This window comes from Ambystoma mexicanum, chromosome 6p (genome assembly GCF_040938575.1).
Source record: "Ambystoma mexicanum isolate Mex_15411 chromosome 6p, UKY_AmexF1_1, whole genome shotgun sequence".
Classification (NCBI taxonomy): domain Eukaryota; kingdom Metazoa; phylum Chordata; class Amphibia; order Caudata; family Ambystomatidae; genus Ambystoma; species Ambystoma mexicanum.
In genome coordinates this window covers 348256889-348283779 of record NC_090935.1, presented here as the reverse complement: position 1 = coordinate 348283779, position 26891 = coordinate 348256889, and the positions used below count along the sequence as shown (strand labels likewise).

At 44.1% G+C, this 26891-nt stretch overlaps 1 protein-coding gene across 3 annotated transcripts in view; it reads left to right on the top strand.

The window, feature by feature from the left end:
- The first annotated feature begins 6678 nt into the window (after window positions 1–6678).
- The window catches only part of PRLR (prolactin receptor), an 850394-nt gene continuing 830181 nt past the window's right edge, over window positions 6679–26891 (top strand). For all 3 annotated transcript variants that reach the window (XM_069627116.1, XM_069627118.1, XM_069627117.1), the window contains exon 1: window positions 6679–6969. The gene's annotated coding sequence lies outside the window, so the exon portion shown is untranslated. The remainder of the gene's footprint in view (window positions 6970–26891) is intronic.

Below are 26891 nucleotides of genomic sequence, written 5' to 3'. Positions count from 1 at the left end.
AGTTTCTTTTTGAAGTCACTCTGCCTTCATAAAGAAATTATTTCCATTATGGCTCAGTCCTTTAACGGAAATAATTTCTTTATGAAGTCAGAATGACTTAAAAAAGAAACCATTTCTTTTTGAAGTAATAGGTCTTCCGTCCACCCCATGACATGCAGGCTTCAAGATCCTCTGCAGATGAAGGGAACAAGCATTCTTGGCTTCTGCGGAGAGCTCAAGGCCTTGTTCCCAGGACTAACAGATTAAAGGTAATAAAATGCATTTTCTTTAAATGTGTGTGTGTGTATATCTGAGTGCATGATGTATGGGTGGCTGCCTGGGTATGCCTGTGAGTGTATGGTGAAAGGGTGCAAACTTAAATGTATGGTTGGCTGGGTGTGCATGTGTGAGTGTATTGTGAAAGGTTGCACACTTAAATGTATGGGTGGCTGCATGGGTGGGTGTGACTATATGGTAAAAGGGTGCACACTTAAACATATGGGTGGGTACCTGGATGTGCCTGTATGGTGAAATGGTGCACACCTAAATGTATGAGTGGCTGCCTGTGTGCGTGTGCCTGTATGGTGAAAGGGTGCACACTTAAATGTATGAGTGGCTGTCTGGGTGTGCCTGTATGGTGAAATGGTTCACACTTAAATGTATGGGTGGCTGGGTGTGCATGTGTGTGTATGGTGAATGGTGTGTGTGCTTGTGTTCAGGGGCACAACAAAACCTACATTTCGGGGACGGCTAACCATGCAGATGTTGGGGGAGGTGCTAACTTCACAAGTGGTGGGGGAGGGGCAAACTTATTTGTGTGGGGACATCTAACTTCTTTATGCATTCTAATGAGACTATTGTAGTGCAGCTTCACTATTACAACTGGTTAACTCTCTCCTTCAAGTCTGAATGCACCCACTCATGGACCCTGGTGAGAATGAGATTAGTGGTCTCCTGTCACCTCTCTACCCTGCCAATCACTCCCCTGGTTTGCAAGTACTAAACCCACATCACGATATCAATTGCCTAAAAAATGTATCATTTGTATGCAGGTTCTAACAGTGAAATGCTTTACGTAAGTAATTGCCGGAACTTTGTTAAGAGCGAAACCAAGACACTGTTTAACATCTGTAGCCTGTTCTGTCCGTCAATGGCTCTGTAGGGCAGCCAGGTCGAGCCAACAAAGCCCAAAATTGCAGGGTGGGGGGGCTGAAGCCCAGCCAGCTCAATGGTGTTGTGCCACTGCTTGTGTTTGATGCTTTGATTACTTATTAGTAATCTTCATTACTCCTATCCCTATTCTTCCTGGTCCCAGTACTTGTGATGAAGCACATTTCCTCATACACAAGTACTGGGATGAAGTAGAGGAACATGGAAGTATTGCCTGGCTTAGTTACCTGTAATCTTCATTACTTCTTGTCCCACTCTTCTTCGTCCCAGTTCTTATCTAAGAGGCAATGTGCCTCATACGTAAGCACTGGGACAAGGAAGAGGTACGTGGGGGTAATTCTGGGCTGAGAAGCTAATTTTGGAGGTTGGGGCTGGGGTGGGAGGGAGACGGATTTGTGGCGGGGTAGGGTTGGCCAGGAATTGTGTTATAAATTCTAATGGTCATCAATATCCAGGCTAAGCAAGCATGATATGTGGTATTAGTGGCTCGAGAGGCATTTTGGTGCAGCAAGTCTAGTCATTTCGTAGTTTGGCTTGGCTTTCTTTTAATGGACATCTCTGATAAAGCAGTCCTCGTAAGTGTTATTACCTGGCTAGACTGGCATTTGGGTGCTGCCAGTCTTACATTTCTTACTGTGACATTGTATATTTTTCGGGGAATATGTGATAAAATAACCATAAGTGTTATTTCTTCAACTGGCATTTTGGTGCAACCAGTCTAGGTATGTCTAATTGTGGCCTGGCATGATTTACGGTAATATGTTATTACTTGTCTAGACTGGTCTACATTGTGCAGCCAGTTGGACATGTTTTAATTGTGCTGTGGCATTTTTAATAACAAAGCATTACATTCATTAAAGCATTAATGTTCCTGTGAACTGTTGGTGACTTCCATGTATTGGATTTTTGGATTGGTGTTACCTTACAAAAGTATTGCAAATGCTCTAGCTGTTTAGGAAATCTTTCTCAGAAAGGGTTCTGCATAATGCATTAAAACACATAGTTTTATCTTTCTCCTAGTGCAGTGCATATTGTGCAATCATGGTAATCTATGCCGGCCCAGAGTGTGGCGCGACCCGTGATTAGTTTCCGAGCTGGGGGAAAGGGAGGGCCCTCAGCATGGCTTTCAATGGGGCCCCCACATTTTGCGAAAACGCATTTTCTTACCTTTAATCCGTTGGTCCAGGGAACAAGACCTTAAGTTCCCTGCATCAGCCAGGAATGCTTGTTCACATTATTTGCATAGGATCTGGAGGCCTCTATGTCATGGGGTGGAAGGGAGACCTATATCTTCAAAAAGAAATGGTTTCTTTTTGAAGTCACTCTGACTTTATAAAGAAATTATTTCTGTTAAAGAGCTGAACTGTAACGGAAATAATTTCTTTATGAAGGCAGAGTGACTTAAAAAATAAACTATTTATTTTTTAAGTCATAGGGCTCCCCTCACCTCATGACATGAAGGCCTTCAGCCTGGAGTCTTCCAAGGCATGGGGTTGGGGCAGCCCTCGGACTTCAAAAAGAAATTGTTTCTTTTTTAAGTCACTCTGCCTCCATAAAGAAATTATTATATGCTGTAATCGTTTTTTGTTTCTTTTTTAGTCTGGGGGGCCCCTTCCCAGGACATGTGGTGATTGGGCCCCCCCACACAGCAGGGGTTGCGGGGACCCCACTACACCAGTGCGCATGCCCTGTTCTCATTAAATTGTTCTTCAAAGGGCACTTTGTCTTGGGAGGATAGCTCAGTGGCAACGTGCTCACCTTGGAAGCAAGATGACACAGAGCAGCGCAGGTTCGATCCCCGGGTCCACGCTCAGAAACCTCTGGGTATTTAGCGCGTTATAAATAACCTATCACATCATATCATATCCCTACCGGATTTCCCTACACCTAACATTCAGTTCCTACTACGTTCGATCCCTGCAGCTGGATACAATTAGCGTTTATCTGTACACCGCGGGTACCTCTGACCTCAGAGTCTCTCCTGGGTCACGGAAAAGGAAATTGTCTTGGTACTGAGCTAAACTGAGCTGCAACTCTGCATCAAGGCCTGCATTCTATTCTGTTAATTGTGTTCTAGGCCACAACATCCAATATGGCGGCACTCCTGCCAGGTTAACACACTGACCTCGCTCCTCTCCTCCCTCAGTATCTGTCAGACTCCATCTGCCACCAAGTTCAGTTCTTTCCTCACACCTCACTAAAGAAAATGACTTTGTTTACAACTAGTAAACACAGAGACTATACACTGCCCTATCCATAACCTCTGCAACAGTAATACATTTGTTGCTTTTTCTGAGTTGTATATCTGAGTATCTAATATGTGTCAAAACTAATTACAAATGATACGTGCACCTTCTGCCGTGCAAAACTCACCCTGCTCATGCGATGGTACATGCTAATAGATTTTTCTTAGCCTGAACCTTTTGCCTCGCTGCGACGCTGTACTTGCATCCCAACATCGACATGATGCGTCCTCATTATTTTGAATTAGTGAAACAAGCACTTTCACGTGATCTGTCAGTGTAATTTGATGAATGATTATAACATGTTTAAGGCTGCATTCATTGATATATTGCAAATATGGTGAATATGTCAATGCATAACTGAGGGTTGAAGTTTCAAAGTCCATCTCTGATAATGATGGATTTCCTCTCCTTGAAGCAAGTTCTGTTATACCCAAAGCTTGTTTGCGGCTACTGGCTTTTTATCCTTTATGAAATTAGCTATCGAGTTCACCATTATTATACCATCTTTCCACAGTGTGGCTTTGCTGAAGGGATAACATTTATCCAAACTTCAAAACTATTATATTTAGCAAAAAGGTCAATGCTCAACTGAACACCCTGAAAAGAGAGAAAACCAAGAAAATAAAAAAGTGTCCTATTTGCATGTGTTTTGCTTCTAAATCGAGACACGACCCCCACACCCATGTAGCAATGCAATACGTTGCCATGTAATTGTGCCAAAGGCTCCACTGGAATCCAAAACTAAAACCTCCCTGGAAAGGATACAGGATACATTTGAAAATATTTGTTCAAAGACAAGGCTGGAGAAACAATATGGTACACCAGAGTGAAGAAAGGATGTTCCCTTGTGGCCCTGATATTTCTCCTAGACCCTATGGGACATTCAACAATAGAAAAACAACAGATTTTTCAACAAACTGAAAAATACAACCCTCCCTTTTAGGCATGCAACTACCATACACATTTAAAATAAAATGTGCCGCCCACAAGCCAGCTGGAAGGATGCTCTCACGTTTACATAAGGCAATCAGACAATTCTGAGCCACTAACTCGTGAGGCCTGTTAAAATCAGGGCATTGGGCTTGGTCTGGAATAGTGTCTGTTTATGTGGTCTAATGCAGTGTATGGAAATGTCACCTACAACAAGTTGGGTCTGATTCACGCAGATTTGCACTGGAGAAGAATCAGGAGACTCTAGTGAACATCTCAGATTTTCACCCGCTGCCTTGAATCAGATTCACAGAGTCTCAGTCTGGAGCTGCCTGGCACCTTTTTGAGATAGCCTTGCACAAATGTGATTCACAAAGATTTGCACTCGGCAATCTACAGATTTGCTCCAGTTTGAGGCATTGTGAATCTGGCATAAAGTTTAAATAATTCCGACATTTTGTGAATGCATGGTCTAGAACAGAATATGTGAATGTGGGAATGAACGGTGTAGGTATTTGGTCGAGAAGGACACCATACGAAGAGGTGGCCTCGACCAGTGTATGTCTGAATGATCTAAAACAGTGTAGGTCTTTGTGACCTTGAGCTGGGTGCATATGTACATGTATTTATGTAACTGTGTGGTCAGGAATAGTGTAGATCTTTGGGGTCTTGAGCTGGCTATTGGTGTATGTGCACCCTAGACAAGTGTATGTCTGTGTGGTCTATAACAGTGTATGTGACCAAGAACAGTGCACATGTGTGTGGTCTAGAGCATTATATGTCTTTTAAGTATGTCTTCATGGAAACCTATTAGCATCTAGATGCCTTTTCTGAATGTTGTATCTTCCCATTTTGACGTCATGTCGGAAGATTAGGGAATTCATAATCAACTGCTATGATGTCACGGCATGGGGATACAGCATTTTCTCTGCCAGGTATATTTTTATTTCCTCTGGGGCGAAGGAATGTAGAACTTGGTATTTAGAAAAGGTGAATATAGGTCCTTCCTCCCTGTAGTCCATTGTTCCTGCCATGCTGGCCCATGAGGACAGTGCAGGAGTCGGAAATGGAAGCCATATTCAGTATCTAATTATCAGTGGATGGTTGTCAAATACGGGGTGTACTCCGCTTCACATTTCCAGGCTACATCATAAACAATGTGTGTTTCACCCTTGTTGTCAATCAGATGTCCCTTGAAACTCGTGGGATGAATATATCGCCCTAGTTGATAGCTAGATAGCCGAATAATTCTGCATGTTGCGCATGGATTATGAATTCAATGGTAACTGTTTCGATTTTCAAAATGCTGTATCCTCCTACTGTACTGTCACAGCACAGGATCATGAAAGTCCTAATAAACTACTTTGAGTGCTGTATGGGGAGGGGAGAGGGAACTTGGGGCCTCAAAACAATTTTGGTGGCACATCTTGCAGACATTTTGCCAAACTCATATACCCTTTCTGCCACTCCCAATCAGGGAAAAGCAATCTAGTGATGAGTGGGTGAATGGCATTGTTGACCCCTTTCGAGCTTCATTCAGATTTGTAGGATTTATTTATGGTGGCACTTCCACCTGCGTTACAAACTCAATTTTTGGGGATAAGGAGAAGGAAATTCTTCAGCAAGTTATGGAGCTATTTCCTCCACTTTACACATACACTCAAAAAGTGGCTGTGTGCAAATTGGCAGGAAAGGGTCAGTAATAGGATAACAGTGACTTTAAGGCCCCTTTTTCTAACACCATCAAACTTGTAAGGAGGCCCTTGGTATATCATATCTTGTATATAGTCCCTCATGCCTCCATTCTACACCGCCTGCAATGCTGGTCCACAAGGGACAGTGCGGGCACAGCGAGGCCATACACAACATAACATTATTGACTGGTAGCTCTCAAATACAGGGTCCATTTCACTTCGGGGTACTGAGTGACATCGTGGACAGCTCCAGTTTCACTTTTGTTTTCTATCAGATATGACGACTGAGGAGAATTTGGAAACTTGAGATCTAATCATGGCTACCACACTTGACCAAAAGTGTGTGATCCTGGGCAAAGTTCTGTAACCCCTTGTGCCTCAGTTCCTATACCCTCAAACATGGCAGGTGAAGCGCTATTTAAAAAATAAAACAGTGTCTCATTGGGTGCAGTCCGGAAGTGCGCGGGGATGATTCCGTGTGCTGGTGATGAGTGCTGAAATACGTTTCTGCAGTGCACATGCATGCTGCATGGCTATTTGCAAGAATGTTAATCTGTTTGCCCACATTCCTGCAGTCTTAATTACTCCCTAACCTTTCTCTACTGGCAGGCTCTGTGCACATTTTACGCTGTGATGGAAATCAGTTTCGCCCGCAGCGAGGAACATGAATGTTGCAACCGTGACTCCTCCTCTGCTGAGGGCAGCCTTCTGTGCTCACAGTAATCCTGGCAGAGCAGAAGGCGGGCGCTGAGCATCCGGCAGCGGTTCTTCCACAGGCTTCCCCGGCTCCTCGTCCTCTCTTCCCACAGCCCGGACTGGCTGACACGGCGGGCGCCGCACACCTTCCCCACGGAGCCGCAGAGACACGGGAGGCTGCCGCATACACCAAGCGGGGGAGCCCCATGAGGCGACACGGATCCCGGCAGACCTGCATCCCCGGCCAGGAAGGGGTGAGTCCTCCGGCTCGACCTGTTCTCGCAGCCTTGTTTACCTGCGTGCAATGTCATGACCGGCTCGTGGGCGGTGTGGCATCCCGTGTGTTGTGGAGATGACTCTGCCTGCGTTCTCCTCGCATGTATGCTGGTCTGCGAGCGGTTGCTTGCAGTCGGTGGGCGTGTGTCTTTCAGTGCGTGCATGAAATGGTTGCCTGTCTATTTGTAGATGCGTGTGTCTGTGAATCGGGTTCCTATAGACTCACATACCCAGTCCGTTCTGCTGTTGTCAAAGCGGCACGTATGTGTCTACGTTTTGTTTCCATGTGCAGGTGGCTCTGCGTGCCTGCAGTTGTATGTACGTGCGGTCAGATATGTTAATTTGTGTTGAGGTGTGCGCCTCTCGCATGTATGCATGGAGTACCTATCTACCAATTACTTCGCGTGTGTGTATGCTTAGCCTATTTTGCAAAGAATACTGCATCATAATAATGTTGTTCTGATCACATGTGCACCAAGTGGGATCCCATTGGTACCCACTAGTCCTTTATCACACATTAGATCCCAAACAGCCGATGCAGTGGTGGTCAGTGGTGTAACATATATCCTCACCATTGTCAGCACAAGTGCGTGTGGCTGCCTTGCAAACAGTTACAATTGAATTCATAATCCACTAGGGCGATATGTCCATGAGTTTCAAGTGACATCTGATACACAACAAGGGAGAAACACAAATTGTTTATGATGTAACTAGGAAATGTGAAGTGGAGTACACCCCTTATTTGACAACCATCCATCGATAATTGTATGCTGTCTATGGCTTCCCTTTCCTGCTCTCTTTGCTCAGCTAAACAATGCTTGTTTATTGCAGCGCACACTGCCCAATGCATGCAATGCAAAGAAGCCTTTCATCAAAGAACCAGTAACCCTAGTTTGGTCAGCAGTGGGGGCAGTGTATTAGGAGACTAATGGCCTGATTCATGGAAATGTGTGCAGAAATCCAGCAAGGGCCGAGAGCCGAGAAGGACACTGCGCGAGCCTGCACGCAGAATAAAAAGGCATGCCTGGCATATTCATGGACTTGTTCGCGCAAAGTAGCTGTAATCGTTAGTCGCGGCTGGAACGCCCCCTGACATGCCCACACGCAAAGCATAAATAGCCAGATCCGCTACCTTTGCGTGCTCGCCCGGTATAAACACACCCTTCAAACAGTTTGTGGGGTCCCCCGCAAGCAGGTCAGAATTTTGGGGAACCCTGCGCAGGGACCCCTGTAACTGTTCCTGGCACCCGGACAACATCGATATGAAAAATCATAACTCGGTCTAAACTCGAAAAAAATCTGCATGCGTACCCCCGTAAACCATTCCTTCAACCCGTTACACTGCCTACGTGCACCCCTAAGTAAGTTCGGAACCCTGTTGCGTACATGCACCCCTGAATCTGACATGCAAACCCACCACCTTCCTGCTGGGAATCCTACACACAAGTGTACTTATGCCTGCCTTCGGGTGGGGGGTGGATCGTATGAAGGACTTGCCTGGCCTTTTCCCGGCCTGGAGGTTGGGCGATCGAAACCATTAATACGTCTCGTGCCATGCAATTGTGGGCGTGCGAAAGACTGCCTGCAGGCCGCCCCTCGTGATGCTCACTTTTTAGCAAGTCCTTCCCTATTTTTGGTGTTCTGCCCCTTTCCCAGCTCTCCACGCAAGTCCGGGAAAAGTATTGCCCATTTGATTGCATGAATCGACGAACACAGATTTGCGCGTAGTTTGGCACGCAAGAACCCTTTTTTCCATGCAAATTATTCCATGAATAGGGTCATGAAATCATTTGCGTGTAAAACAGGGATTTTCGTGCCGTTCTGCTGAAAATCCCCATCCGACAAACGGGGATTTGCGCACAGAATGTCACGCAAATCCCTGTTTTGCACGCAAATGATTAAATCAATCAGGGCCTAATAGGGAAAAGTCAGGACTATCAAGAGAAACCCCCATCAAATAGAAAGGGGAAGCTTGGTTATTGCCTGATTATATGTGCAGAAATTGGGGTTGTTTAACGATATACCCAACACATGTAGTGAAATAAACCTGGGGAAGCTTGGTTATTGCCTGGATATTTGTTCAGAAACCATGTCTGTTGAAAGGAAACTCATTTGGTGAAATACATCAGGGAAGCCTGGTTACTGGGTGAGTATTTGTGCAGAGGGCAACACTGTTTAGGGATCTCTCCAACGCCTGTGCTGAATTAGCCTAGGACATCTTCGTTATTTTCTGATTATTTGTGCATGTACCGGGATTGTTGAGAGAAATCACGGACTCATTTGGTTAGATAGACCAGAACAAGCTTGCATATTGTCTGATAATTTATAAAGCTATTTCAGGGGTGGGGGGCGGGGGGTTTGAGGGGCGGGTGTCCATGTTGATGCAGGAAGTAGATACAGAGAACCGTTTACAATCGACTCAAAACATTGCCCCTGTCCCTCACCTTCGGTACAAGGAAATTCAATAGATTCTAATATTAGCAAGCAGTTTATGAATGTGCAGTGTGCATGATACTGTAATACACAAGTGTATTGTGTTGGATAGGTATAGTGCAAAAATAGTTATTTAAGTCTCTGTGAGATAGATGGTTAGATGAACAAACAGAGACCAGACCTAACGACATATACATATATACAGAAGTGAATAAGTGTATGGTTAAACAGAAAGATAGCATGGTAGATGAACAAATAATTGAAATTGATTACTTCTTTTGCCGTTGTTATGTTTTCCATAGACACGGGGCCGTATCTTGCAGTGGGCGAAACTAACAGCTGCCCTTGGCACAGGTGAACTTTAAGGGTGCAGGATCAGCTGTGCCCAGCCATTGCTTAGCGGTCTCTGTTCCTGTTTTTCTATTATTTTCACTGTGCATTTCACGTGTAAAGCAATGAGCACCTCTTGGTTATCAGCAGGGCATTTTAAACTTCCAATTAATGTATGGATGCAGAGACAGAACTGAGTAGGTAATTGGTACTAGCTTTTGTTGTTACCCGAATGTCTCTTCAGAGAACTGATAGTAGAGTGACTAGAGCTATAATGGGTCCATAAAGTGCATGCTGTGTGTAGCAATGGCTACACGCACGTGACCTTGTGCAGTTTATTTCCTATTGTGTCTTTATGGCTCTTCAGGATTTGGACATGAAGGTACAGTCATACTACTTTCTTGTCAACAGGTTTTTGGTAAGGACTTATATTTTGTCAGGTTGGTTTATCACGTGATTTTCAATCTTTTTTCAAGTGATATTTATAAAGCAGAATATTATTTTAGCACTGGGAAGCCAAACATTAACACATGGCTGTACCAAATTGAGCTGGGGAAATATCTGGTCAAGTGCCCAAATAGCAGACTCGGCTCAAATCGTGCCTTCATCAAATAATGAAAGTGTGTGATCCTGGGCAAATTACTTTATCCCGCTGTGTGTTAACTCCAAAACTGTGAGTCCATAGAAGTTATTCACTTTGCACTGTATACTAATAAAGAAAACACCCACTTTATTGATTATACTGCCGCACTGGAAGAGGCAAAGGTTATGTGAATAGTGCACATGTTTTCAGTGTCTCGACGTCTTGCTCGTGATTGCTATCACTCATTATTGTGCTTAGTTTCAGTAAATGTAACTTGTTAAATAACTACTTGCTGAAGAGGGGCTATTAGCACACCACACTGCAAACCTCGCCATGCACCCCGTGCCTTATAATATAGGATGCAGCAAGAAGCACACCACACTGCAAACCTCGCCATGCACCCCGTGCCTTACAATATAGGGTGCAGGAAGATGCACACCACACTGCAAACCTCGCCATGCACCCCCGTGCCTTACAATATAGGGTGCAGGAAGATGCACACCACACTGCAAACCTCGCCATGCACCCCCGTGCCTTACAATATAGGGTGCAGGAAGAAGCACACCACACTGCAAACCTCTCCATGCACCCCCGTGCCTTACAATAAAGGGTGCAGGAAGAAGCACACCACACTGCAAACCTCGCCATGCACCCCGTGCCTTACAATATAGGGTGCAGGAAGAGGCACACCACACTGCAAACCTCGCCATGCACCCCGTGCCTTACAATATAGGGTGCAGGAAGAGGCACACCACACTGCAAACCTCGCCATGCACCCCCGTGCCTTATAATATAGGGTGCAGGAAGAAGCACACCACGCTGCAAACCTCGCCATGCATCCCCGTGCCTTATAATATAGGGTGCAGGAAGAAGCACGCCACGCTGCAAACCTCGCCATGCACCCCGTGCCTTATAATATAGGGTGCAGGAAGAAGCACACCACACTGCAAACCTCGCCATGCACCCCGTGCCCTATAATATAGGGGGTGCAGGAAGAAGCACACCACACTGCAAACCTCGCCATGCACCCCGTGCCTTATAATATAGGGTGCAGGAAGAGGCACACCACGCTGCAAACCTCGCCATGCACCCCCGTGCCTTATAATATAGGGTGCAGGAAGAAGCACGCCACGCTGCAAACCTCGCCATGCATCCCCGTGCCTTATAATATAGGGTGCAGGAAGAAGCACGCCACGCTGCAAACCTCGCCATGCACCCCGTGCCTTATAATATAGGGTGCAGGAAGAAGCACACCTCACTGCAAACCTCGCCATGCACCCCGTGCCCTATAATATAGGGGGTGCAGGAAGAAGCACACCACACTGCAAACCTCGCCATGCACCCCGTGCCTTATAATATAGGGGGTGCAGGAAGAAGCACACCACACTGCAAACCTCGCCATGCACCCCGTGCCTTATAATATAGGGTGCAGGAAGAAGCACACCACACTGCAAACCTCTCCATGCACCCCCGTGCCTTATAATATAGGGTGCAGGAAGACGCACACCACACTGCAAACCTCGCCATGTACCCCCGTGCCTTAAAGAAGCACGAAGTGCAGTGTGGTGTGCTTATTCCTGCACCCTATATTATAAGGCACGGGGTGCACGGGGTTTGCAGTGTGCTGTACTTCTTCCGGCACCTTATATTGGCTAGAAAATGCACTGCGTACCGACACGGTCCATACCCTGCCTCCAAGCAAAGGGCTATTCACACTTGTATATCGAGCGACCAGTGTATAAGGCTGAACTGGGAAGGAAAGCAAATCCAGGTAGTGGACACCCCAAGTGCTGTCGCGCGCAGCGCGTCACACTCGGTTTCTGCGTGATATCTGGCTAACGGGAATGGGGCCATCCAGGCACTGCTCTTCCTGTCAAAACCACGCAGCGGGAAGGGTGAGCGTGTTTACCTGTCGCAGGGCGTCATTGGGCAGTGTCCTGCGTCCCGGCGGCGAAGAGCAGCGTATGTCCATCTTGACAGACGTTGCCACCGTCGAGCGCCACGTCGACGCAGGAGTCAGACAGACCATCACACGTAATATGTGCTCTGACAGCACGCATTTAACGCAGATTACACAATGAGGCGACTGGGACGAGGGCTCGCAGGCATACTAGTACACCAAAGGGAATATTTAATAAACCCACAGAAGGCAAGGCACACAGTGACGCACAGAGAAGAGAAGACGTCCAACCGTTAGTAAAAGCACCGTATGCGTCAAGGGAACACACCATGAGGTAAACCTGTACAAAACGGCGGGGAAATAAAATGGCCCTGGCTGAAGAGAAAGTGAAGAACAGCGGGTGAAGTGCGCTTTGGCCGGGCATTTTAATCTGCAGTACAGCATGTACTATATACCATTTGCATGCAATGTGTGTTCAAGTATTTCTCTTTGCAAGATGAATTATAAAAAAGAGAACGCATATTTTTTTTTGTGTGCCCATATTGTGCGCTGTTTGTAGTTTTATTGTTTTTTTTTTGTTTTTTTGATGGCAAGCAGCTGCTGCGTTTCGCACCGGTCAGCAGATGCTACGAACTTCCCATCCTCCGAAAAGATCACGTCACCGAAAAATCAATGTTTACTCTTTTGGATTCACACAGGAGCGGCTTTAAAAAAGACAGCATTTATCAGCGGCGAGTTTCCCGCTCGGCCATCTTGGTCTCTGGCCACGAGGCACCACACGAGACTACAGTGGGTGTTGTTGTTTTGTGTTGTGGGGAGTAGTAAGTCGAGGGCTCCAGAACAGTAGCCGAGCCCCTCCTGCACTCATACAGACACTGTTTAACATGGCCAGAAAATGAAAGACAGACCACGAACACACGTTGACAAAGCCAAAAGGCCTGGCTTTATAAATGTACAGAGTACGAGTGTTGCGCCCTGCTCTAGAGGGCAGGCTTCACAAGAAAGAGTCTTTACATTCACAAAGGCAGGCCAATACACAAACCAAAGTATTCTAATGATTATTACAGGCATCATTTCGACAAGGAATGTAACGCCAATAGATGCCATCCTACTGAATTGAGAACACAGCGATTTGCGCGCGCTCCGGGGCAGCGCAGGTTAGAGGGCAAGTAAAATAGGCCACTATTATCACATTTTTAATTAAAAGAGGCATTTTACACATGTTCACAGTAGGTGGTGATGGTGCACATCTATTGATTTTTTTTAGGGGATGTCCATGTCCACACACAAGTTCAGTTTGACTAATCTGTCATGATGAAGGCAAGGCTACCATTGAAAAATGTTTGCCGAAACGTCTCAGCAGCTTTCATTTCCCCCTTTGGGAATGCGTAGGGCGACAATTCCCGCCGATATGCAAATACATTGAATGAAGACAGGCTGTCAGAGTTTGAGGTGACAAGGCTAATAAACACAAACTGGTGCAGAGGAAAAATGGAACACATGACAAGCCATATATTTTCATTACGTATGTTTTTCATTATCCCACATGAGGACAGAGCACAATAGCACTTTAATGTATTAGACAGAGGATTGGCTAGCGTGAGGTGGTGGGAAGCAATAATACATACCTGAAGAATAGTTTTGGTGCATCTATTTCATTTACGGAGATATGCAGGTTTTATGTCTTTGTGTAGGAATTGGTTTTAGTTACCCATGTCATATACGTATATTTATTCAAGCACAAAAATGTATGCGATCAGGGGGCGGGAAACATTGAAAAAGTAAAAAAAAATATGATGAAATGAAATAATTTTTTCAAAAAGATGATTCTTGAATAAAAAATACATTTTTATAAGCAAGTGGGAGTGTTTGGCATAAATCAAAGCTTAATCAAGTAGAGTTCATGAATTGTGGAGTGCTTACAATCAAACTGTATCCATGTGCCAATAGATACTAAAACAGGAGTAATGGATGCGTTTGAGAACATTCTGTTAGAAGCAATTTTTGGTTGTACAGTTGGAATAGCCTGTGTGTTTTTTTGGATGCAGGATAAGATGATGGAATTACAAACAAGAAGGAGTGGATCAGTGGGAGGGGCAGTCTCTGCGTTGCGGAAGACCCGATAGACCAGAGAGGTCTAGTCTACGATATGTCAGCAAGAGTTCTAGAATAGAGCCAAAGCTTTCTCGAGCTGGTTCAAAAGAAGACTTACTGCAGTGCTCTGGGGTCGTAGGGTCACCCTTCCATGCAAAAACCTCTGATGTAAGAAGTGCAAGATCAGGGATCAGAGGTCTAAATCAGGCTTTGTTATCCCTGCAAATGCAAGCTAATCTCTGGCGAGAAGAGATCTATATATACCTGTACATTCTGCTGACCATCTGGCATGGATTACATGTACTGAGAGAAAGGAGGGTGCCAGGGTATAAGGGCCAGCTGTAGGCGTACACGTTGAGGGGCGCAAGGATTTTGGAAGGATGTAGGACTTGTACATTGATCCACCTCCATCAGCGTTACAAACAGATACCCATCAGAGCACACGTGAGTGAGTGTGTGTGAGTGAGGGAGAGTTCATGGCATTCACTGGGTCACTAAATCAGTGAGTTATGTTATGTGTTCTTTTTTTACATTGTATCTTATTTGTATTGTGCACATCTGCCATTGGTATGGCTGCATCGCTCGGTCGGGTTTGTGGAATGTGTGTTGTGCACAGCTCTGGGATTTGGCCTAGAACAGCGTGTACTTGCAGGTGTTGGTGTGGCTTGGGTGTACAAAGAGCAAGCGTGGCCTTCTGTCACAGAAACCGTCGAATGAGTGTGGTAGTTTAGTGGTGCCTTTGGTTGGGCCAGTTGTCGACTGATAGGCCTCATTGTGTGTTAGGTGGCTTAGAGTGGGTATGCTTGTCTAGAGTGTGAAAGCGGTAGGTTTGTGTGTGTATGCTGTGCAGACTCATACTCTAAATGTTTTTGTGTTGTGGTGTGCGGGCTCACAGGGCCAGTCTATTCAGTTTAGGGTGCTCTTCTTCGACAACTATTGCAGTGTAAGGGAGTTTGACTGAGTAACTACACGTATTAAGCCCAGTACACAGCACCGTTGATGCATAGCTCTCAACCATTTGTGCTGCAAAGGCGGCTGAAATCACCCAATTTTGTTTTTTGGCGGGTAAGACGCCGATTGGAATGAATGAGCGTGCAGGAGGCTTGGCGGGTGATACAGCCCTTTACAGGGCGGGTGACACCCACCAAAAGCGTGTGAGTTGAGAGCTATGGTTGATGGTAGACACGTTCCTTAGTGAAACCAAGGCTTAAAGGCATGATTCGAGGAGGAGGAGAGGAAGCTTGGCAGCTCAAAGCCAAGATGCTGCCTTGCATTTGGCTCTGGCTCGGTAAAGCTGTCGCCACCTTTTGATAGCGCTTCCATTTAGGGATAATAATTAATCTGGGATTTCTAACAGTGTTATATGTATTCAACTTTCCATTAAGTTAAGGCGACTCCTGCCATATTAACATTTACCCTCTCTGTGGGTACGTCTGGGGAGAAAGCTTGCAGGCACTGTTGTAGCCACAGAGATAGAAGTTCTTCACTCTGCAGGTGCCTGTGATCACTGCGTTCCCGGCTCGCTAGAATCAGGTTACTCGTTTGCAGACCAGGCCTGTCGCGCGTGAATCTTTCATCTGCCTTTCAGGGCTGGGGTGTTTCTGGTGCCAATGGGACTTTACACAATGCATGCACCGTTGCCCCTTCCCTTAGCCCTCTTTGCCTCTCGGTGTATCTTGTACGCGTGACCTTTCAGGAACGTTCCACTGCTCAGTCTGCACTTGGAAGGGATCCCGAACTTTGAGTTTGTCATTGTTGTGTCTGCTGATTGAATGTGTGCGAGAGCTTCCCTCCTCCAGTCATGCTTCTTCTATTTAAACTTTGGAAGCTATGATGGGCAAGCTGACCCTGGGCATGGTAATGGAAGTAGGCTTTATTGTGCTAAATGGGCGTAAATGGATCTAGAATTGCCCTACTTATTGGGCATGATGGGATCTGGCGCTGTTGTGTTGCCATATGCTTTACTGTGCAACAATCATTTAGGGCAATTGAACAACCACCCCAAAGGAGGGGCCACGCCATTCATTGTGACAGAATCTGGTAGGGTTGAGAGCACCCCAGTTAAATGATTCAAAAATACAACAATCCAACCCACACTCTGGGAAAGGAAACAAGCTGTTTTGTAAACATATTTTGTATTTCATATTCAGCAATTTCGGTCAATTGTTCGTTTGTTTTCCAAGCAAATCCTGTCCTTGCTGTTTCTGAATTTCCAGTTGTCTGCATGCATTGACACCTTGATTGTGACCGATTCTATCGACCCCGACACTAGTTACTCATGACCGTGCCCCGTTGCTGTGCTCTAACTGTATGGTTTACCTGTTGTTTACCTATTGTTTGAGATTTAACTCCAATGGTACATTAATGGTCAAAAAGAAGGAAAACATATTTCTTTCACATCTTTTGCTCCAAATACTTCTTTATTTCTTGTATTCTCATTCCGTATTTGGCATGTATTTAAATTCATACATTTCCATAGTTCAACTTCTTAATATCAATCATGTATGTTCCTTATTTCTCATATGATCAAGTTCTCACTTAACATGATTACTTCAATTCTCTCTTTTGTCTCTCAACACGTGTTTCCCCATGGTCTATTCCCAGGGTTCCTCAGGAGAGAATTCTGTCTTTCCCTTTATTTCTTCTCTCAATTGTAGTAATTCAGATTTTGCTTGTTTGTCTTGTAGTTGTTTCCTTAAAATTAAACTGTGATTAATGTGATTAGTTGCCTATTTATATTCATTGGATGCTCCAACCATCCTGCTTCCCATTAATTTCCCTTTTTTGGTCTTCCTTTGTTTGACTTGACTGAGCTTACATTTAGATTCAGGCTTTTCCTCTCCTGTTTATCAATTATTGTAGACTATCACCCTTTTACCTCCTCCCAAATCAAACTCCTCTTTAGAGAGATACTGAAGACTAGAGTGAACCTTTACTCTTCTAACTTACCCTAAGCATCAGACCTTCTAATACTGTGTGTGATCAAATTGCAGCAACCTAGTAGTTAGTTACCACTCCCTTGCCCGTTTCAGTTGTTCTTAGGATGTGATTGTCCTTACTTGATCCGTTCCGTGCCATATTCAGGCTCTTTCTGAGCTAATTTATACCCGTTTGCGTGAATGACGTCACCACGCTTCTGTGGGTGTTGACGTCATCACGTATTTACGTCTCGTGTCACTGCATATTAGCGTATCATGGTGATTTTTGATGCCTCTACTGTTCCTAGTATGAATTTGACATTTTATAGTCAGATTGGCATGTCACTTAACTCTTTTCTATACTTTGATAGATTAACCTAATTATGCCTGCAAATTAAAGTGATACCTATTATTTTCCATTGCATTGTGTATACGAATAATTTATAGAGACCGACTTTAGAAAACCTAACCTCTTTCCACCTTAACCTTTCTCAGTTATTCTGACCACCATGATCAAATAGGGAACTGTGCCCATCTTAACACTTTCCGATTATTCAGACATACTTTTGCCCATCTCTATTTATGTAACATGTAACAAAACTAAAAACCAGCAAAGATATGATACAGTCAGAACATTCTTTTGTTGTTACTTAGTAAACATGGCAAGTCAGGAGTCTTCATACAATCTATTGGTTTTCTTTTTTTGGTATAGCCAGTAGGCCATTTCATGTTCCGTGTTTAAAGCTGTGGTAAGCGCGTCCATAAGAAAAATCCATTCAGATTCTTTTCTTCTGAGTACCAGTTATCTATTTCCTCCTCTCTCCCGGGTTTTGACCTTTGCAGTCACAGGAATTTAATTTTTTCCTTTTCTGAGTCTTTTTGTTCAGTACTGAAACTGCATTGACATCGGGTATCTTGAGTCTCTATTTCTGATTGCTCTCAAGTGCTCGAGCAGTCTTATTTCCAGGCCCTGCTAGTACTTCCGATATACATTTTCTGACACACACATATGATCCCCTATATTACAAATGTACTGTTACAATTGATGAATTGTTTGATACGTCTTGCTTTTCCCATTTGGTAGGACTTGATTTTGGACTCCATTCAGAATCTGTGGGAAAATCCTACAGTTTCCATATCTATACATTCCTTTGGGTGGTGGTATGTTTACAAAGCTGCTGAGGTCTTTCGGTGGTTCTTTTTTCAGATTGCTTGGACTTATCTGTTTTTGTATTGTGGGAGCTCTCCAGAAGATAATTGATGGACTTTCAGCTATATACTTCCTAATGCTGTCATCTGTTTTTAATATATTCCAGTGTTTTTTCAGAATACCTCTTGTGATCCGAGCATCACTGCTGTACATAGTAACAAGACTTAATTTGGTCTAATTTTTCTTAGTTTTTTTGTATATCTTTTAACATATTGGGCCTCATTACACGGATGGCGGTAAGGATTTACCGTTAGCGGTAAAATACCGGTACCGGTAAATCCTTACCGCCTTACTACGAGGTCCCTTTGCGGGTTGGGGGATTTAATGCCTGCTTTTTGCAGGTGTTAAAAACCAACCCGCAAAGGGACCCAGGGAGCTAATTATGGTACCGCAATTTGCGGTACCGTAATTATCGCCTTCCTCATTCCCATTGAGCCCTATGGGGCAAAAATGGGAATGGGGAAGGGCCATGGTGGAAGGGGGAATTACCGCCCCGCCAACCTTGGAATGGGGCGGTAATTCCCCTTTCCGCCAAGGCGGTACCGGTATTTTACCGGCATGAACCATGGCGCTAATAGCGCCATGGTTCTCCGCCATCCGTGTAATGAGGCCCATAGTCTCTTGGGGTGTTTTCTGCTTTGCTAAATGCTTTGTTTAAATGTTTTAGATAGTAGCCTCTTTGCATGAATTTTGTTTTCATAGGCTTCATATGTTTATTAAATATTAAATGTTTCTCCTGTGCTACAATTTCTTTTCACTCTTAGTATTTCTCCGTATGGTATGTTCTTGATAATGTGTTTGCGGTGGTTACTCTGCGCATGTAAGATGCTGTTGACTGCTGTGGGTTTGATGAATAGGTTAGTACGAATTTTATCTCCGGCTATGTACAGTTCAAGATCTAGAAAATCTATTTTCTCTCTGCTGCTGTTCATTGTAAATTTGATGTTATAATAATTTCTGTTTAAATAGTTGACGTAATCATGGAGCCCAGATTCTTCTCCATTCCAAATCATAAGAACGTTGCCTATGTATCGTCCCTAATAGACAATATTTTTTGAATTGTTTTTATTGAACGAATTATGTTGCCACGCATGCTTCAATTCATGGTGCCCCATAAATAGGTTTGTGAAAAATGGCGCAAATTTCGTGCCCATTGCCGTCCCTTGTTGTTGACTGTAGATCACTGTGTCAAATGTGAAGATATTATTCTCTAACACAAACTTTAACATTTTGTGTATCATTTCATTTTGATTGGTATATGAAATTGATCTGATTTCCAGAAAACATTCTGTGCTTTCCAGGCCTTTCTTATGTTCTAAACTTGTATACAAAGAGACTACGTCCAAGGTAACAAACATGTAATTGTTTTCCCAGGGAATCTGTTCCAATTGTTGTATTACATTCTTAGTGTCCCTGAGAAAGGACGCTAGACTCGTTCCCAATGGTTGCAAATGTATGTCAATGTACTGAGAGATCTTCTCTGTTATGGAACCTATGCCATTTATGATCGGTCGGCATGCTGGAAATTTGTCGTAGTTTTTGTGAACTTTTGGTAAAAAATGATGGCCATTACTGGTCATGTTATATTCGTGTAGGGGTATTCCTCATCATTCAATAGGCCTTTATTCCACCAGTCTTCAATCATCTCTTTTGGAAAGAGATGTTACGGAACATTAACGTCACAACCAATTTTAATAATGCATCCTTATTAAATAATCCAATGAAATAATCCAATGAGTCGTGGTCTCAAAGAAAGAGTGAACATTTGCTTTATTAAGAAAAGGGAAACCTTGGAAATAATTAAACCAGCCAATAGACGTTTTATGATTTTAGCAACTGGTAACATAAAAAGATGTTTAATTTTGTACTGTTATCCAAGAGGTCAGGACTGAGCATTCAGACTAAGTGTACTATGTACCAGGTGGAACAGGAGGACTTACCACATTTCTTCTTCTTCTGCCCCATGTGTACAATATTGAGGAAAGAGTTATTGGTGCCTATTTTCAAGGATAATAGTTTCAGCCAGTACCACCCAGCACTTTACTTGAATCTCCCATTACGGCACGGGCTCTGTTTGTACTTATATGAAAACCTCAGTCAGAAAGAGAAAAGAAACTGAAGGAGTTTACATCATTCTAATTTTTGGAGCAGCTGTGACAGGTTGAAACTTGTAATGCTGTATTTTTCCACACTTTTAGTTTGGAGTGGCATTTTATGTAAAGCCATTGAAATGGAATATATGTTCAAGTTATAGAGTGTATAGTGTACGTTTAGTACGATGTTTACAAATGTCTTTTATGCATGTTGTTGCTTTTATGGATATATGTATCTGAATATAGTATTGTTTATGCACTGAATATGAAATATTACTAGCTAAAATGCATATTCAACAACAATGGGATTCTTTTACTTTGGGTGGTGAACAAGCACTGGCCATCGGACCCAAGAGGCAGGCATTTATTTCGCTAAGGTAGTCCATCTCATTTACTAACAAACCATGGTGTGCAATGGCATTATCATAGCATACACATGGGTTACCCACTGATACCTCTCAAACGCTGCGATCCGGCTCTAGCGCACCCACTGATACCCTCACACGCTGCGATCGGCTCTACTGCACCCACTGATACCCTTAGATGCTGCGATCCAGCTCTACTGCACCCACTAATACCCTCACACGCTGCAATCTGGCACTATCGCTGCCAGAGGGAAACAAGTGGAGACTAGCAGGTGATTTCCCCTTCCTCTGAAGTTGTGTCTGCGGTAATGTCTTGGCGCTTTGATGTCAGACCAGGTAAGGCTCGACAACAGCAGACCGCATCGTGACCACCATGCCTCGGAGGGCTCACATGGCCCCAGTGCTCAGAGACTTGCCTTGGCTTCCCATTGAAGGTAGGGTGATGTTTAAAGCCATGACCCTGGTCCACAAAGCTTTATATGGAAATGCTCCTGACTATATGACAGATCTTATTAAATGGCACTCCCTCTTGAGAAACGTAAGACCTAATCATCCATTTCTCATCTCTGCCATTTTGTAGACGTTTTGAAGAGCTTTTGGGCACTCTTTCCAGGGTCTGGCGGCTTCCACCTTGAACTCTTTTCCTCTAGAACTATGTGGCATAACATTTTTGCTGGCCTTCAGAAAAAAGCTAAACACCTTTCTTTTTTAGTTCCCCTCAGTGTTCCAGACTTTTTGATTGATTGATACACTGGGACTCTCTGAGCGATTAGATACCTTAAGGGTCGTTAGTGGTGACACAAATACCTCAAAATTAAATCAAACTACCCCATGGCAGCCCAGCACGGACAGCAGGATTTCCACAGTGCCGTACCTGCTGGAACTGATACCCGCGCCATCGCATGCTGCACGTCCTGACCAACCTAGAGTCCGAAGCAGCAGTAATGCGTCTAATCAAATGCAATTAAATGAGCTACACCATGTCCCTTTTATTTCATCTGTTGGGAATAGTTTGCGTCATGGTTTCTGCTTATGCCATATCCTCTTTGCAGTTTTGTTTTACTGTCAATGAAGCCACTCTTGAATAATGATCTTCAACAACGCAAAGTGTAATTTATTCATGATGTGTCAATAATTTAGGTCTCTTCAGCTGAGACACGTTTTCCAACTTGAAATGGCATGCCATCCCCGTAGTGGCTCACAGTGTGACATTGCAGGGCTTGTGGGAGTAGGCAAGAGTGGGACCCCCAGATGCATCTCTCCCTTCCATTCTGGAGGGTAGCTCTGCATCCTGCGGTCTGGCCCCATTTTCTTTATGGTAATGTATTCAACTCAAATGGAAGTCATTAAGAAACAAACTCAAAGTAAGCACCTAATGTTGGAGCTCTTTAGTTCTTTGGTTGAACATTCCAAGAGAGGTGTCGTACATCCAGAAATCAAGCATTGGCAATGCCAACAGTTTGAGCTTTTGTGTAGGCATAAGAAAGGCCCTTGCCAGGCACTGCCGCAGTGTTAACTGGCCATTGATGGTAGCAGGTGCAAAATGGTGCGAGTATATGGGCATCTAATTGCAGTGCCTGGAAAATGCCTAATATTTATAAACAAGCCGAAACTGTTGGCTATGACAATGCTTGTTTTTAACAGGAATACAGTGAAGGACACGCAGAGTGCTTGTAAATCGAGTGGCTGAAGACAGGCCTGGTTAAAACATATTTATTACACCAGTAGCAGGTTTACAACTCCAATTAAGTAATTAACTCTCAGAAGACAGCTTTGAAAAAATACTGACAGGCACATGAGTGCAACGTTTGATGGTAAGGCTTGATTAAAGCAAACTCAAAGAGTTCCCATGACGAGGTGCTTTGGGCAGTGAGCAAGCCAATGGGTGAGCGAATACACAAACAACACCTAAAAGCTGTGTGCCCCTCCTCATTTGCCATTTCTCCCTATCTGTACTCTATTTCAATAGTTTTGGGTTATAGGTGTAGCACAAGCGACATCTAATAGCCCAAACTAAAAACGGTCAATGGGGCAGTGCCTTTTCAGAGTGTCTTTATGTAGCTTCAATGGTTATTGTGGCAGGAGCAAGCCTGTTAGTGCAGGAGTAATGAGTTTGGACAGTTAAAGGGGGCACTTGGTGACAGAGAGACATCCATAAATATAGGGTGCATTGAGGCCATGGGCCAGTAATTAGATAGGTACATATATGCAACTGCTGAGCATCGGCCTAAGGTGGGCAGAGAGATTGTGGGGCTGCCACATCACGAGCTAGCGGGTGAAGCTTCAACCTGGGCTCAAATGCATCCATCATTGACATTCACTTATCAAGTTATTAACAAGAATCTCCAAAATGTATATCATAAATAGACGCAAAAGTCACATGTCACAACTGAAAAATTGTGAGTATTTAGGGAATAATCAGCAAGGAGGAATAGTACTTTTAAAAAAGAAAAGAAACAGCACTAAAGCAATACAACATAAAGGGCAAGACAAAGGACCCGGACCGGGTCAAAAATTGGGTTGGTGGAACCTTTAGCTCCATTTTACATAAAATAATAGAGAGGTATAATTGAAACAAATTGAAATACAGAAAGAAATAACCGAAATATTTGCGGATTTGCATTGAGATGAAATGCACCAAAAAACCTATTTACTGTGATTGAGAAGGTGAAATACATCCATTGAGTTTGCATTTGAGCCAGTTGCATTATGGAGAATCCCAGTGGCTGAGTCTTAATGCAGCCTTTCTCATGGCTGGAGAGATGACACAAACACATTTGCGATATTTTCCTGACTTCTCTGGGTATATTATTATATTGGCTATAGATGAAAGAAACGTGAAGGCTAAAATGGGAAAGATATTTAATCGTATTTGCAATACTTATGCAGTAGTTTGATAAAGTTGCTAGATTGTTTTTTTGAGTTTGTTGTTTTGAAAGGCGTTTTTTTTTCTTGAATTTCCATCCAGGGGATACAGCCAATAATAAACCCAGGAAGGCCAACAGCGATGCTAACACAAAGGCACGTTTTTACCTATGGGAACCTTAATTCTCTTCAAATCCTTGAAAAGTCTGATGAAAATATCACTGAGCTGGACCATGTGACGTTGCTGGACCATGTGACGTTGCTGAACCATGTGACATTGCTGGATCATCTGACGTTGCAGCAAGATCATTGGTGAAGCAGGCATGCAGCCCACTGTAAGAGCCCCTGGTAATAGACACGATCTCCTGCAATTGCTGCTTCTTAAAGCTTATTGGGGGAAAGAATCTGTGGGATTAGCAACTGTGCCATTTTACCGTCCCAGCTTCCGACAACATATATGAAAAGGTACAGTTTTTGCCCATAAAAGTAATATCTCCAGAGAGAGTGTCTCATGGTCAGTCTCCTATCACCACACGACTGGATCCCACCCTAGCCAGCCCAGTGCTCTGTGGTGGAATCACGTGGATTCCCCCGCTCTCGGGCTACTCTTTCTGCATCCAGGACCACACACGGAAGTACTGCATATGTAGAATTATAACGTATCCTGACACCAGCCCATTGTGTGCTTCTTCCTTCTTAGTAAAATAAATACACATTGCGCTAATACACAGAGGTACACTTTGCACCACGCTAATGGGGGTCAATTCACAACAAAAGCACCAATTCTGTGCAGACTTAGAGCTTTTTTTGTGAATTAGGCCCAATTAGCACAGTGCAAAGAGTACTTTTGCAGTACAAAGTCACTTTGCTCTGTAAATTCGGCCCGGTGGCACAAAGTTTATTTTTGCAGTGCAAAATCTCTTTGCTCCGCGTGAAACGTTCTGTGAATTAGGGCCATTTAGTGCAAGAAGGGGTCTACCTGTCAAACAGACAGGAAACCGAGAGCAAACTCTGAATGTTGCTGCCTAGCTTTTACAGCCACCAGTCCTTGCCATTCTGCCAATGAACAAAGCAACTATGACTGGTGCAAGATGGCCGAACAGTGGGAGGGAAATGGCAGACTATGGGCCTGATCACGACCTCGGCGGTAACCCTTAAATCCGGCGGTAGCGCTATTACTGCCGGATTTAAGGGTCCGCCAAATCAGGGCTTTGGCGGATTTCGCCCCAGCTCTTGGCTGGGGGGAAATCCATCGAAAATTTGCGCTATTACCGCCGGCGGGAAATCCGCCGGCTGTACGAGCGCAAATTTTCCCCATTGAGCCCAATGGGGAATGGGGCATTCCCGAATGAGCTCAATGAGGAATGGGGACTTCCAAGTCCGGCCAACTCGTGATCCCGCGCTATTAGCGCCGGGGGCTATGGCGTCGCGCTAATAGCCCCCGCGCTAATAGCGTTAGCGTTACCACCGAGGTCGTGATCAGGCCCATGGCTGTTCTACTTACGTCAAGGGCCAAGTGGATTAGCAGACTTGAGCACCCAATTAGCTTTAGATGACATCATTATCCACATGATGTCGGGTCAGAATTTTCCTGAACATGTTTCTATCACGCCTTCGATCTATGATGATTTTATACATTGCTGTCTGTGGACTGGGAGAGCGCAATGACTGTGGTGCTTTGAATGGGAGTGCAGTGCTTTACTCCAACAGCAGTGCGTAACATGCTTCTGAGTTTTCCGCAGGTTTCCATGAGCCAGCCATGTGGTTTGTTGTTTACTAGTTTTTGCCACGCTTCTCTAGAACTGTAGAGGGTTCCACACCCCAGTGTTTCATACCCTTAAACAAAGCAAAAAAACATACTTAATTAAAATAATTAAAGTAAATACAGCTTTAGCTGGGGAGAAAACATGCAACCTTTTTGCCTGCATGAACCCCTCCCCTCCAATCATAGTATATAGTATATCACTCCATTTATTTATATTATTTAAAATAAATTATCTATGTTAATTTCTTTGTTCGCAAAATAAAAAAAGATGAAACAATTTTTTAAAAAAATATATATATATATATTCATTTAGGGCCTGGTTAATTGAATATTTGCCCAGTTCAAAGTGAATTTGCACTGCTGAAAAGTGACTTTGCACTGCCTGGAACGGTGCAAAGTGTATTTTTGCCGTGCAAAGTCCGTGCGCAGTCAGTACATAGTCATTTTTGCAGTATAAAATGACTTTGCCCGGACTTCGCACAGCAAAAATACACACTGCACGGTTCCATGAATCAGGGTTTGTGTCAGTAGTGCAAAGTCACTTTTCAGCAGTGCAAATTCACTTTGAACAGGGCAAATATTCCACCAATCGGGCCCTTGTTTAATAAAACACTAAATCCTGAACTCTTGTTTGTGCTGACTCCTCCATAGTTTGAGCTGAAATATTTATGTATTAAGATCTGCTCTCCTACTCCCATCAGTGTGTAGCAGTTTTTATAGAATCCAATAAGCCTGCAAACACCTAGCGAGAAGAGGATGTCTGATGGTGCCCCTTTGTTCACAGTTCATGTGGATTTCTATAATACTGATACCAAACTCTGTTTAATGGTGGCGTTTATTTTAACATATTCAGGAACTGGTTTTCACCAACACTTCGAGGTTTTTATACTGCCTCTGTTCTTGAAAACAATGCAATTTTTACATTTTAAAAGCCCAATGTCCACTTGAGTCACATAACGGAGTAAAGCGTTTTCCTGATGGACGGCGACACGGGGCCTGATTTACAAAAAAGACTTTTGAATGGCTAAACCCCAGTGAAAAGGGCTTTGGAGAAGGGCCCACGATCTTTTGTGAAGTGCTGCAGCTTCATCGCAAGTGCGCAATGGGTTAAATCCGCGCACCCGCTTCAGCCAACACGAACGTTTTGGCTCTTGAACAAAAATAGAGCAACCTACTTTGCCCCGGTTCTGCTTCTTGTGCAAACGTGTTTTGCTTTTTAAACACGGTATGTAGTTTGTATATGTCAAGTGCTAAACTTCCAAATGTGTGGCACTGTGGCACCGAGTGGCCATTTGCCAGTGCAGTACTGCACCTGAGCTTCTGGTGGCCCCTAATGCACACAAT